Below are 11,638 nucleotides of genomic sequence, written 5' to 3' on the forward strand. Positions count from 1 at the left end.
ATATCTGAATAGTACGCTCGGACTGCCTGTCCGTTTGAGGGTGAAAAGCTGTGCTTAACTCAACCTGAGTACCCAACTCTCACTGCACGGCCCCCCAAAACTGCGATGTGAATTGAGTACCCCTATCTGAAATGATGGAAACTGGGACACCATGCAGGCGAACGACCTCTCGGATGTAAATCTCAGCCAACCGCTCTGAAGAGTTAGTAGTACCAACTGGAATGAAGTGCGCGGACTTGGTCAGCCGATCCACAATAACCCAAATAGCATCGAACTTCCTCGAAGTCCGTGGGAGCCCAACTACAAAGTCCATAGTGATCCGCTCCCACTTCCACTCTGGGATCTCTAACCTCTGAAGCAAGCCACCTGGTCTCTGATGCTCATACTTAACCTGCTGACAGTTTAGACACCGAGCCACAAACCCAACTATATCCTTCTTCATCCGCCTCCAGCAATAGTGCTGCCTCAAATCCTGGTACATCTTCGCGGCACCCGGATGGATGGAATACCGTGAGCTGTGGGCCTCCTCAAGAATCAGCTCTTGAAGCCTATCTATATTAGGCACACATATCTGGCCCTGTATTTTCAGCACCCCGTCATCACCAATAGTCACATCCCTAGCATCACCTCTCCGAACCCTGTCCTGAAGTACGAGCAAGTGAGGGTCATCATACTGACGCTCCCTGATACGGTCATAAAGAGAAGACCTTGAGACCACACAAGCCAATTCCCGACTAGGCTCCGAAATATCCAATCTGACAAGTTGGCCTGCTAAGGTCTGAACATCTAATGCCAAAGGTCTCTCTTCTGCTGGAAGATATGCTAAACTCCCCAAACTCTCTGCTCGGCGACTCAAAGCATCGGCCACCACATTGGCCTTCCCCGAATGGTATAAAATAGTGATATCATAGTCCTTAAGAACTCCAACTATCTCCGCTGATGTAAATTAAGATCCTTCTGCTTTAACAGATACTGCAGACTTCGGTGATCTGTATAGATCTCACAATGAACCCCATACAAATAATGACGCCAAATCTTCAAGGCGTGAACAATGGCTGCTAACTCAAGATCATGGATATGATAGTTATTCTCATGGGTCTTCAACTGGCGTGAGGCATAGGCAATCACCCTACCCTCCTGCATCAAAACAAAACTAATGCCTATCCTCGAGGCATCACAATACACGATGTAAGAACCTGAAGCTGATTGCAGAACTAACAATGGAGCTGTGGTCAAAGCAGTCTTGAGCTTCTAAAAGCTCTCCTCACATTCATCCGACCACCTGAATGGAGCACCCTTTTGGGTCAATTTGGTCAAGGGCGATGCAATAGATGAAAATCCCTTCACAAAGCGACAGTAGCAACCCGCCAAACCAAGAAAGCTCTTAATCTCCATGGCTGAGGACGGTCTGGGCCAATTCTGCACTGCCTCTATCTTCTTCGGATCCACCTGAATACCCTCACTGGACACCACATGTCCCAAGAATGCTACACAACTGAGCCAAAACTCACATTTAGAGAACTTTGCATAAAGCTTCTCCTCCCTCAATCTCTGCATTACAACCCTCAAATGCTGAGCATGCTCTTCCTGGCTACGAGAGTACACCAGGATGTCGTCAATAAACACAACGACGAATGAGTCCAAATAGGGCTGGAATACACTGTTCATCAGATGCATGAACGTTGCTGGGGCATTGGTCAGCCCAAAAGACATCACCAAGAATTCATAATGGCCATATCGGGTTCTGAAAGTTGTTTTAAGAATATCTGAATCCCGAATCTTCAGCTGGTGATAATCGGACCTCAAATCAATCTTGGAGAACACCCTCGCTCCCTGAAGCTGGTCGAATAAATCATCAATATGAGGCAAAGGATACTTGTTCTTGACTGTGACCTTGTTCAACTGCCTGTAATCATTACATATTCTCATGAAACCATCCTTCTTTTTCACAAATAGAACCGGTGCACACTAAGGTGACACACTAGGCCGAATAAACCCCTTATCAAGGTGTTCCTGAAGCTGTTCTTTCAATTCCTTCAACTCCGCCGGTGCCATACGATATGGTGGAAAAGAAATGGGCTGAGTGCCCGGCACCAAATCAATACCAAAGTCAATATCCCTGTCAGGCGGCATGCCCGGTAGGTCTGCAGGAAACACATCGGAAAAATCACGTACCACTGGAACAGAATAAATGACATGAGTCTCTGCACTAACATCCCTCACAAAAGCCAACTAATATAGGCAACCCTTCTCAACCATGCGCTGAGCCTTCAAATATGAAATCACCCTACTTGGTACATAATCTATAGAACCGCTCCACTCAACCTTCGAAATTCCCGGCATAGCCAACGTTACCATCTTAGCATGATAATCTAGAACATCATGATATGGAGATAACCAATCCATACCCAATATCACATCAAAGTCAACCATACTGAGCAATAATAGATCTACTCAGGTCTCCAAACCCCCAATAGTCACCACACATGACCGATATACGCGGTCCATAATAATAGTATCGCCCACAGGAAAAGATACATGTACAGATGAAACTAAGGACTCATGGGGCATATCTAGAAAATGAGCGAAATACGAGGAAACATATGAATACGTGGAACCAATGTCAAATAATACTGAGGCATCTCTGTGGAAAACTGAGACAATACCTGTAATCACAGCATTTGAAGCAATAGCATATTGTTTGGCAGGGAGAGCATAGAAACGGGCTGACCACCCCCTGATCTGCCTCCCCTCTAGGGAGACCCCTAGCTGACTGACCTCCACCCCGAGCTGACTGGGCGGATGGTGAGGTAGTTGGTGCTGTAGTCGGAGGCTAACTCATTTGCTGAGATAGACCTCCATGACGACGAGGGCACTGCCTCCACATATGCCCAAGCTCCCCACACTCAAAATAACTCCCTGGTGCTGGTGGCGGAAACTGAAGGGAACCTCTAGCACCGAGATGATTGGTAGAAGAACCTGGCATGGAAGAGCCCTGAACAGGTGGAGCACGGGACGAACTCTGAACTGGAAGGGTACTAAGTGATGAGTGGCCCTGATGAGAACTGTGAAAACCATGGCCAGATGATGCACCCCGATGAAATGGCCGAGCAGACTGAGCTTGTCTGAAATGACGATCTCTACCGTGCTGGAACTGACCCCCAAAAGGAGCACCGCTGAATCCACCCTGACCACCAGGCTTCTTGGCCTCCCGCTCAACCCTCTCCTGACCGCGAACCATCTCAATCTGCCGAGCAATGTCAACAACTTCATCAAAGGTAGCACCCAAAACCCGCTCCCTGGTCATGAGAAACTGTAGCTGATAAGTGAGGCCATCAATAAACCTCATGATCCTCTCTCTGTCCGTGGGAACCAACTAGATAGCATGATGGGCCAACTCGGAGAACCGCATCTCATACTGCGTCACAGACATATCACCCTGGCGGAGCCGCTCAAACTGTCTACGTAGCTCTTATCTGAGGGATTGAAGCACGAACTTCTCCAAAAAGACCACGGACAACTACTGCCAAGTAAGGGGTGCTGCGCCAACAGGCCTACGCCTCTCGTAAGTCTCCCACCATATTAGTGCAGCCCCAGAAAACTGAAAGTAGTGAATGAGACCCCACAAGTCTCCAAAATACCAGCAGTACAGAGTATCCTCTGACACCTGTCTAAAAAGTCCTGAGCATCTTCTCTCTCTGTGCCACTAAAAGGTGGTGGCTGAAGTCTCCCAAACCTCTCCAACCTACGCTGATCATCCTCAGGCATAGCAGGAACCACATAATCCTGAGAAATAGTAACCGGCTGGGCTGGTGGTGCCTCTGGTGTCTGAAGTCCCGGAATAACCTGCTCAGGTGTGCGAGCGATGGGAGTCTGTGTGCCTCCCCTGGTCTGAGAAGTGGTTGCGGCTGTCGAAATAGAGACCGCCTGAGCAAGGCCAGTACATGCTGTCAGAATCTGAGCTAGGGCCTCCTGAAGGCCTGGAATCACAATAGGCACATGTGGTGCCTGAACTGGTGCATCAACAACTGGAACTTGGTCCTCATCTGGGACAACCGGTGGATCTGTAGGTACTGCCCCAACTGCTGTACGGGCTGCACTTCTGCCCCTACCACGGCCTCTACCGTGGCCTCGGCCTCTCACGGCCCTGGCTGGTGGTACTGGTGGCTGGACCTCCTGACCGGTAGTACGGGTCTTCACCATCTATGATAGAATAAAATAACAGATGTTTAAATACTAGAATCAATAGATTCGCACGACAAGAATTCAAGAATGTGGAGTTTCCTAATGGTTCTGCAGCCTCCTGAAGATAAGTATAGACGTCTCCGTACCGATCTGCAAGACTCTACTAAACCCGCTCATGACTCGTGAGACCTATGTAACCTAGGCTCTAATACTAATCTGTCACGACCCAAAACTAACCCCTGTCGTGATGGCACCTATCGTGGAACTAGGCAAGCCGACTCATTTCCAAAACAAACCGATATTTTCATTTTAAAGAAAATTTCAAGGTTATTTAACATAAGCCTTCATTTAAAGAGTTCAAATCAAAGAATAACAAAAGTGCGGAAAAGAAAAGCCCGACATCGGGGTTTCACTAGTCATGAGCATATACTACAATCAGTCTAACAATATCAAGGCTAACTCAGCCCGGAAAATAGCTAAATACACTAGAGGAAGATAAGAGGGAGAAGAGCAGGGGCTGCGATCGCCAAACAGCTACCTTGCTATCTCCAAGAAAATCTGCAACCAGAACACTCAATAACCGCTACCGTGTCCAGCTACACCTGGATTTGCACACAAGGTACAGGGAGTAACGTGAGTACGCTAACTCAATAAGTAACAACAATAAATAAAGACTGAGCAGCAGTAACGAGCAATAAAGCATATAACGTTCATATCAGAAAATCTCAGTAAAATACCACATGCTCTTAAAAATAAGGATTTGAATCAAACATCTCGTTTAAACCCAGTTCCAGTAAAAATCATTTTAAAGACATTTTTCCAACAGTTTTTCAAACAAAGGCTCAATGCAAAGGTGAGCAAAAAGGATAAAATCATAAACAACCCCTCGGGCAAAAACATCACTCATATACAGCCCCTCGGGAAAACCTCACAGTCACTCGTGCCACTCGGCACTCGCAATTAGACCAAAATCCGAAATTAGCTCAAAAATTGCCTGTGGGACCCACGTCTCGGAACCCGACGAAAGTTACAAAATTCGAAAGCCCATTCAACCACGAGTCTACCCATACCAATTTTATCAAAATCCGACCCCAACTCGACCCTCAAATCTACAAATCTTATTTCCAAATTTCTAAGTTCCAATCTCCGATTTACACCTCAAAATCATGTAATCTAGTCGGATTATTCGATGATAATTCAATATTATGGAGTAGAAATGATCACAAAGGACTTACCTCAAATTTTCCTTGAAAATATATCAAAAATTGCCTCTCCTCAAGCTCCAATTTGTCAAAAATGGCAAATGGGATGAAGTCCCTGTTTTTATAATTCTGCCGAGACATCCTCGGTTTTACCTTGATCTTGGCCTTCGATCTTGGCCTTTGATCGAGGTCCTCGATCCTGGTCCTCGGTCCTGCCCCTCGATCCTGGTTCTTGATCCTAGTTCTCGATTATGCCCGATCGTCTTATCTCCGCATTTTTCAAGTCATGCTGCTGACCACTAGCTGTTTTCTTTATTATCTGTATCTCTTCTTCTATGCTTTCCACTTTTTTACAAAGTGTAGTCATAGCTAAGAGTAGATTTTCCATTGTATTATCTGGTTCAGTTTGGGTAGCTTTGTCTTGATAAGTAATCTGCAACAACATTCTTGTTAGTAGTGATTATTTCAATTGTAAATGTAAAGTTTAATATATTTAATACTAGTCTTCGTATTTCTTTTGTTGTAACTGAATCTTGTACTTTTCTGGTTATCCACCATTTTACTTGGGTATTATCTGTTCTTACAATAAATCTGTTGTAAACTATATATGGTTCAAATGCTAATAAACATTTATATAATGCAAATAATTCTTTTCTATTTATTTCTCATCTTTCTTGTGGTTCAGTATAAGATCCTGAATAATATCTGCAATGATGTTCTATTTTTTCTTTATCATATTTATATTTAAGAACTCCTCCATAACTATGATTACTCGAATCTGTCTCTACAATATAAGTAAATTTCTTATTTTCATCTGGGAAGTATAATTTTGGTAGTTTCTTACACAATATTTTAATCTTCCTTATTTGTTCCTTATCTTTTTCATCGAACCCATATTCTACATCCTTTTTTAGTTTTTTCTGTAAAGGTTTTAGGTTTTCTGCTAATTTAGGTATATATTCTCTTACTTGGTTTACTAATCCTAAAAATGATTGTAATTTCTTTTTTGTATCTATGTTTTCATCAAGATTGATTTTTTTTTGTACTATTTCCAACAGAAGGAAATTGCAGCAGCTGTTCTATTTCAATTTGTTTGATCCGTTAACTATCCGAAACTCACCCGAGGTCCTCGGGACCTCAACTAAATATACCAACAAGTCCTAAAACATAATACAAACTTAGTCGAATCCTCAAATCACCTCAAACAACGCTAAAACCATGAATTACACCCCAATTCAAGCCTAATGTACTTTGAAATTTCTAATTTCTACAAACGATTTTGGAACCTATCAAATCACGTCCGATTGACCTCAAAATTTGCACACAAGTCCCAAATGACATAACAGAGGTATTCCAATTTTCAGAATCGGATTCCGACCCCGATATCAAAAAGTCAAACTCCCAGTCAAACTTCTCAAAAATAAAACTTTCGGCATTTCAAGCCTAATTCCTCTACGGACTTCCATAAAATATTTCGGACACGCACCTAAGCCCAAAATCACCATACAGAGCTATTGGAATCATCAAAATTTAAATCCGAGGTCGTTTACACATAAGTCCATATCCGGTCCACTTTTCTAACTTAAAATTTTTAATTATGAGACTAAGTGTCTCATTTCACTCCGAGTTCCTTCCGAACCCGAACCAACTAACCCGATATAACATAATATAGTTGAATAACACAAAAAGAAGTAGAAATGGGGAAAATGGGGTTATAATTCTTGAAACGACCGGTCGGGTCGTTACAGGCGTATGTCTGGATATTGATTTGGAGGTCCGTAGGTTGGTTTGAGGCTTTTTGGCGAAAGTTGGGAAGTTGAAGGTTTGGCAGATTGAGAGGTTTGACCGAGAGTTGACTTTGTTGATACTGGGTTCGATTTTGGTTCCGAGAGTTGGAATAGGTCTGTTGTGTCATTTGAGGCTAGTGTGCAAAATTTGAGGTCATTCGCAGTTGATTTGATATAGTTCGGCATTGGTTTTAGAAGTTGAAAGTTCATTAGTTTCATTAGGCTTGAATTGTGGTGCGATTCGTGATTTTGATATTGTTTGATGTGATTTGAGGCTCCGACTAAGTTTATACCATATTTCAGAACGTGTTGGTATGTTTGGATGGGGTCTGGGGTCTCGGGTGTGATTCGGATCAAGTTCAGCTTCATTTTGGTCTTAGAAGAACTGCTAAACCTGTGTATCTGCTTTCTTATACGGTATCGCGAAGAGAGGATCGCGATCACGTAGAGTTGTTTGGTGGCTGGTGGAAATTATGCATCGCGTTCGCGAGTTCAGGGACGCGTTCGCAAAGGTTGAGTTAGGTTGTTCACCGCGAACGCAAGCTAAGTGACGCATTCACATAGAAGGAAGGAGGGCCTGAGGAAGCCAGGCGTTTGCTCTTCGCGGTTGCGATATTAAGGATGCGATCGCGTAGCTCTAGGGGATACCGCCCATGTTGTCTCCTGGAACTCGAGCAGGCTTTCTTTAATCTTTTGGAAGGCGTCAGAGCTCCTTCGGTTCAAACTCTTTGTGAATGCCTCCCCTGACCACTCATCTGGTACGACAGGTAGCAATATCCTCTCTTTCTGGAATCTGATCACGAACTCCCGCAACAATTCGGACTCACCCTGTGCGATCCACAATATGTCCGCCTTCCTGGCCCCGGTATGTGCCTTAATGAATGAATCTTCGAGCATTTAAAAAAAATCTATTGAATACTCGGGAAGGAGTGAATACCATGTCAAAGCCCCCTTCGCAAGAGTTTCTCCAAACTTTTTAAACAGGACTGGCTCGATCTCATGTTGAGCCAAATCATTCCCTTTCACTGCCGTTGTATAAGATGTGACGTGCTCCAAGGATCCGGAGTCCCATCGTATTTTGGTATATCTGGCATCTTGAACCATTTCGGAATTAACTCCGATGCTGCGCTCGGCTTAAACAACAATTGGGTGTACTTCTTCGAATCTGGGCCCTTCAAAACTAGTTGTGCGCTCGGAATCTGGTCCATTCAGGCGTGAAACTCCTTCATGTTCTGATCCATCCATTCGTTCATTTATCTCATAAATATCACGAGAATAGAATAAATTTGTTTTAGAACAATATAAAATAACAAGTAAAGTTATTTTATTTAGCTTGAGAATAAAATATAGCATAAGTTTTGCCAAGACTTTTGTGTCTCTCTAATGGCTGCTGAAAATACTATTTAGAGCTATACCTAGGGAAACAATATCTTAGGATCAAGCTCCTCTTAAATTACAATAAAGGGGCCATTGATGAATATGTAACGACATGCCATAAATACAAATATTGTCTGCAATGGCTACCCATTTAATGCTAGGGAATATTCTTCATTTAATGCCATCTGGTGGCAAACATTGGATACGTTCATGTTGATTGTTCTCCCATTGGGGTCTATCCGATGCCAACTGTAGTTGTTGTTCCCAGTATTGGTTCTTACTTGATTTGCCTTCTGTCTGTCTCCGATTCCATTTGTCATGCACCACTCTGTAACTCATAATCATTCGACCAAAACTAGAACATACATAGGTCGAGTTGGTTGAACTCATTCCTTTTGTAACTACCATGGGCCAACATGGCCACAACTCGTAATGTATTATTGTAAGAGGGCAAATGTTGTATCAGTGAACCATCGTACTCAAAACATGCATACACACGGGCCGTCAAGGCCTTTAACATGCTGTACATAATGAACCTGTGTCTACAAAACCTCAAATAGTATTTGACATCGAAAGATGGTCGTGACATGGCCCCATCTTGCCCATAAGTCTTTAGAGAAATTATGGCACGATGACTTATAGACTAGGCTGCACTCCGAATGAAGTGGAGTGTTACCGATCCTTCGCTGAATGCTAACCTTGTCTACTATGAAGTCTTGTCAGACTGATTACCTACACCTGCATGCATGAATTCATCGTTCGTAACAAAAAAGGACGTTAGTACAAATAGCGTACTGAGTATGTAAGGCAGAACTGAAACATAACAATAAGCCAACATCAATGAGAGAGATATAAGAATCAACCTGAATCTCTGAAGTTCCACTAAGGGCCATGATATGCATACAAATTATACTTATATATTTAATGCAGCTCTTTGGGATTATTATCCATATCGTAACATGACTGGCCACGTGATCAGTGGCAACTGCCTGACCAACCGTATCTCGATGGTAAATACGTGTCTTCCTAACAGTGGTAAATAACGATGCATAACTGCCCAACCGATGGTAACTGCATGACCGGCCGTAGCTCGGTGGCAAATGTGTAACTGCCCAACCATTCGTAGCTCGGTGGTAAATGCATGACTGCCTGACCGGCTGTATCTGGATAGTAAAAGCATAACTGCCCAACTGGCCGTAGCTTGGTGGTAAATGCATGACTGCCCGACCGATTGTAGCTCGATGGTAAATGCCTAACTTTCCAACTGGCTGTATGTCACACCCCGAAATCGAGGAGCACGACCGGCGCTCAACCGAGTAAAACCAGTCGAGCAAGCCTATTTTATATTAACCTCTCATCATTACTCATGCATGATTTACCATAACATAATTATATCTTGACTTTTATATTGAATACATTTGGCTCAATGGCCTAAATTTCTTCTCAAGATGGGTACATAGCTTTATAAATATCTGTAAATACTGTGAACATAGATACATGACAAAACTCAAAACTTTAAGTACATAACCCACAGTGTACATGGAGCTTCTATGATAATAGATTCCTATATACATAAAATGAACTAGACCCAAATACCCACTAGATCTGTAGCGGGTTCACCATAAGCTCAGTAGTGAAGAAGATCCCTATCAAAGATCCATATCATCCTGTAGAAGTATACCTGCATCCATTAAAAGATGCAGCGCCCCTGGCAAAAGGGACGTGAGTACATGTGGAATAGTACCCGTATGTAAGGAAGTCAAAACAACATATGAAAATACGGTAACTCAAATAAGAGACAAATAAAGTACATCAAGAAACTAAAAAACATCCCATAGAATCACATTTCAATTCTCGTTATGCTTACATCATTTTAAACTTCATTTAGGATCAACTGAGCCATATGAACTATACGTGGAATACATAATATAATGTAATTGTAACTACATGTACAAACAAGGCCAATGATAGTGGCACCTTCCTCACTTACTTTACACATATACATTTCATAGACCGTCCTTAGTGTTCACATATCATATTATACACCTATGCGTCTCATCGATATTAAAAATCTCCCAATGTGAGTTATGGGAATTAATTTGAATACTGTCTTGATCCTAAATTGAGGTTTGATGTTAATTAAAGGGCTTGGAAATACAACATGAATATGATGAATCATGGTAACAATAAAAGGGCTTAGATAGCTATTAACATCAAGCAAATTTATTAAGAACTTCCATTAAAATTTATAGATATTAAGTCGGGAATCCTCTATAACAACCTTCACACAAAGCGGCCCTGCCACCTCACCCCAACATATGCGGGTAGTGGTGTATCACGATACCACAATCTCTACACAAAGCGGACCTGCCGCCTCACCCCAATATATGTGGGTGGAGGTGTATCACAATAACATAATCCCTACACAAAGCGGCCCTGCCGCCTCACCCCAATATATGCGGGTGGAGGTGTATCACAATAACTCAATCCCTACACAAAGCGGCCCTACCGTCTCACCCCAATATATGCAGGTGAAGGTGTATCACAATACCACAATCCCTACACAAAGCGACCCTACCGCCTCACCCCAATATATACGGGTGAAGGTGTATCACAATACCACAATCCCTACACAAAGCTGCCCTGCCGCCTCACCCCAATATATGCGGTGGAGGTGTATCATAATACCACAATCCCTACACAAAGCGGCCCTGCCGCCTCACCCCAATATATGCGGGTGGAGGTGTAATCCCAATCGCAATACCATATATAAACTCAAAGCGACATAGTTTGTCATTACATTTAAGGTCGTAATTTCTCATATCATTGGAATACTTCATGTTCATGGTCATCATATAGAAACACAATTCATTACATTAGCACATGCATGGTAAATTAATAAGTACATCTCCCTTTCACCTCGTTATTCACTCACTTGACATCTTGAGGCCATTAGCTAAGTTCATGGCTCTTGGGGACTTAACGTCGAAGTCATTTACATTAATTATTTTAGTAGCATACGTACTATGATTGAAACCATAGGGACATACAACACCTCATAATTCTCATTTTGGCAAACGGTCACAT

Source organism: Nicotiana tabacum, chromosome 24 (assembly GCF_000715075.1).
Source record: "Nicotiana tabacum cultivar K326 chromosome 24, ASM71507v2, whole genome shotgun sequence".
NCBI classification, from domain to species: Eukaryota; Viridiplantae; Streptophyta; class Magnoliopsida; order Solanales; family Solanaceae; genus Nicotiana; species Nicotiana tabacum.